The sequence below is a fragment of the Jaculus jaculus genome, chromosome 3 (genome assembly GCF_020740685.1).
Source record: "Jaculus jaculus isolate mJacJac1 chromosome 3, mJacJac1.mat.Y.cur, whole genome shotgun sequence".
NCBI classification, from domain to species: Eukaryota; Metazoa; Chordata; class Mammalia; order Rodentia; family Dipodidae; genus Jaculus; species Jaculus jaculus.
This window is the reverse complement of record NC_059104.1, coordinates 128813832-128818176: the sequence shown is the minus strand read 5'-3', so window position 1 is coordinate 128818176 and position 4345 is coordinate 128813832.

The window sequence follows — 4345 nt, the reverse complement described above, 5'->3', positions numbered from 1 at the left end:
TATTGTGGTTCAATATACATTGTTTTAGTCTCTCCTTGCTATACCTTATACCAGTTAAAAATGTTTACTCTGTGCCTTTATATGTTAAAAGTGTTTAACTTGTTTAATTTTACAGGTCTTAATATCTTAAATTGGTCAAGACTACAGGGACTTTTAAAATTAAACTATATTATAATATATAATAGTTATAAATCTATTGTGAGCCAGGGGCAGAATGTGGTAATTTAAATAGATGGCCCCCCTCCTGGAAGCTTGTGCCTGACCCTCCCCTACTGGGTATTGGCGGGCAATCCACCTCCTGGGAGACTGCCATGTGGCCCCCTTGGACTGACCCAGGTGGGGACAGGGGAGAAGTCCACCCTCTCATGGTGACTCGTCTCACTGACCTTTTCCCCTGCCTACTGGGAATCGGCACATGCTGGGGAAAAATCTAAACATACCATTAGTCATATGCTTCAATGTTTTGCCACTCTTGGGCTGCCTGATCAAATTAAAACAGATAATGGCCCCTGCTTTGTAAGCAAGGCCTTTGTAGATTTTCTCCAGACCTGGAAAATCTCACGTTCCATAGACATCCCATACAACCCTCAGGGACAGGCTATCGTTAAAAGATATAATCAAATTCTCAAGTCTCAATTACAAAAACAAAAGGGGGAATCCTTACCCCCACATGACCAACTAAAAAAAGCCATTATTTACCCTAAATATTCTAGATTTTTCTAACAATTTATAATGTGTGATAGTTATAAATCTATTGGGAGCCAGGGGCAAAATGTGGTAATTTAAATAAATGGCCCCTAATATATTCAATTGTTTATCTTAAGGTGTGATGGTGGGTTTCAGATTTCAACCTAATTATTATACAAAGTGTGCTTAGCAGGAGTTCCTAAAGTGTACTGTGACATTTGGCTTTAGGCTTGTACTTTTAATGTCTAAGTATCCTTCATACAACCTTAAAGTAGCTCCTGAGAAAGTTCAAACTGTACTTCCCTTTAACATCTTGGGCTCAATCCTTACCCTAGATACAGTTTCACCTGTTAGACACTCTGTATGATGTGACTACAAGAGATACTAAGGTTAAAAGTTAAAACTTGTTTAGAGTGTCATGTAGATTTTCAATAGGTTTGTATTACTTCTAAAAAATATAATGACAGTCAACAGCATTGGGAAAATGCATTTAATAAATATTTGACATAATGATAATATTTTCCTTGGATCTAATTCAGTTACATTCAGAAATTTTGTCTTTGCAAAATAATCATCTTGGTTTTGATACAGCTAAAGCTGCTGATGACTTAATATCTGCTTTTAAGTCTGCCTTGCCTGGATGGAATTCTCTCACTTATTAGATAGGAAGCTTTGCTACTACAGGTGTTTGTCTTTTGCTCATTCTGTGTCTGCTGCCCATACTCATTAAATGCCTTTTAAGATCCTTTATGGATATCTGTACAGAAGTACATGGGATACAGCTATGGACCTGACCCTGGCTTCCTGAGACATTATCTTAAAGCCCCTGCAGAGGCTGGTAGTCAAAGATGGGTAAGATTCTCTCGAGTTAGGTCAACCTAAGACAGGGCATGAATGATGGAATTCATGTACCGATGACGGGTAAGACCCAAATATCATAGAGGACAGCCTAAGACAGACACAGTCTTTTTGCACTGAGGCCCGGAGGGGCTAGGTTCATAAAAATGATAAATAAAAAAGGGAAGAAATTGTCTAAAGCCATTTGTCTGCCTTGTATCCATAGCTCTGGGCCATTTGACAGCAAGACTTTAGCACCTACATGTAAGCAAGATCATACACATTCAGTGGTACTGATAAGAGCTGGCCATTCCTTAATATTTATGTTTATATTGCTGAGATCAAAGGATTTGTTTGTTTTCCAACCTTTGTACCGAGAAGTAATTAATTACAAAAACTATAACAGGAGTTTTTTTGATAGAAACTTATGTGAAGCTCATGGAATTTTTGTCCATGGAAAAACTTTGTAAAAAGAAAAAAGACCCATTTGGGTACCAGAGAGAGACCTAAAATATTTGTCCCAACAAGGGGACACTGACAATCACTTCTCTAGTGAGTGCCCCACCCCTGAGGACTGTTCCTAAAATGGTCCTGCTAAACTAAATAACTCCCTCCCTTGTGGAGGATTTCTGGCTTTGCCTCCAGTCTGGGTCTCTCTGGCTGCTTGCAGTACAGTTGCCCATACAACCTTAAAAAATTACTCAGCTACCTTCCCCATTCCCGTCCAGCTTCTCCCAATGTTTTCTCTGGGCATTTGGGCCCTGCCTTCCTCTAATAATTCCAGTATAGATTTGTGATACATTCATCCTTCCTTCTGTACTTTTATCATAACTGAGCCCAATGCTCAACGCTGCCCCCCTTCTAGAATGGTTTATGTTTGTGGAGGCGGGATGGCCTATAACTTTCTGCCCACCAATTGGACGGGCCTTTGTGCCCCAGCCACCTTAATCCCAGATGCAGATATCATTCCTAGAAGCTAGATTCCCTGGCTGAGGTAGTCCTACAAAACAGGAGAGGACTAAACCTACTAATGGCCGAAAAGGGAGGCATATGTTTGTTTTTACAGGAAAAATGCCGCTTTTCACCAATAAATCGAGAATCGTCCAGGACAGGATTAAGAGGCTCCAGGAAGACTTGGAGAGGATGTGACGGGACCTCCAGAACAACTCGCTGCGGACAGGCTTACATGACTTCTTACCCTACCTTCTCCCTCTACTTGGTACCCCCCACCACTCCTTCTCCTTCTCCTCACTGTTGGGCCTTGTGTAATTAACAAAATTACACAATTTATTCACCAGCGGCTAGAGGCAATAAAACTTCATCAGGTCCAGATACATTATCACAGGCTGGCAACTCAGGAATTAAGTTCCTGATGACTCACTGCCACCTCCTCTGCCCTCCATGTGACCAATGACAGGTAAGATCCCCAGAGGGGGACAACCTAAGACAGGTCATAGAGTGGGTTCTCAGCAAGCTAAACACCTGGTACCCAATGACAGGTAAGATCCCCAGAGGGGGACAACCTAAGACAGGGGCCACGGTGGCTAATGCTCTTACAAAAACAAAAGGGGGAGATGTTGGGCCCTGAAAGGCCCAGGGGTGACACCTAGCTAAAGTTTGGCGACCTGTCTCTGGCCAGCTAGGACTCAGGAAGACACCTAATGGCTTCTGGCCTGCTACTTCCGCACAGGTGTTGAAATTACCATTTCAATAGTTACAGTTTACTATTGGCCCTTACCTCTTCCCCCTCCTCCCCCATCCTAAAATCCCAGCTTTCGTCATGATATAGGCAACTGCTCATAGCAATAAAGTGAGTTTTCTGTGAGTTCCTGCTTTGAAAAGACTCCCAACTCAGTGTGTTTTTTCTCCAGTGGCTAGGAGATGTTTCTGAGTCGTCTTACGCTCATTTTCCTCCTTAAGCCCTTGGGAGGAACCAGGAGGCCTGGTCCTTCCACAGCACTACCTGCCCAGGGAGGAGCCCGACGAAGGTCTTCTGTGTGGCACACTCCAGTCTTCCAGTAGATGAATTAGCAATTTAATGAACAAGAGAATCTGGGAAATGTAGTTCATAAAGATTCAGTAGCCCCAGGAAGGGAAAGAATATGCACAGAGTGAAAGAAAACACAACAAATAAGAAATGGCCATGAAAGTCCACCCCTTGGACCAGTAGCTACCCTTTCCCAGCCTTCTGCCCATATCAGTCTTTTCTGTAGCATAATGCTCATGGTGTGGGATTATCTGAAGTAGAACATCCTTAATCACTTTCTCCACAGGTGGAACGCATGGCTCCATCTGTAAACAATCCAGGGTGAAACTTCCAGGTATTTCCCATTGAGGCCAACATTGAGGGAGTTCTGTATTGGGGGTGGGAATGGGGAGAAGGCAACTGACAGTTGCAAATAGCACTTTTCACAACTATGCCACCTGATGGACAATGTCTGAAGTAATAATTTGCAAAAGACTCAAGCAATCTTATGGTAAATTGTATATTGACTCCTACAAAGCTGAGAATGTAGAATTAGTTGTTAGTGTGAATAGTGTCTTCTCTAAAAGTGAAGTTTTATGTTTGCCTGCAACTCCTGCTTTTGGTTTTTCAACGAGCTAGACTCCTCTTGGTTCTGATTCCTGCTTTCTCACTTTGATTTAACTGTTCTAATCACACTAAATATGTACATCAACTGGATATTATGTGATTGGTGACAAGGTTTAGCTGAGCCCAGTGAGTGGCACAGGGAACTTTCAAAGGAACTATGCAGTAGGGTGTGGTGGCATACACCTTTGATCCCAGCACTAGGTCACCATGAGTTTGAGACCATAGAGT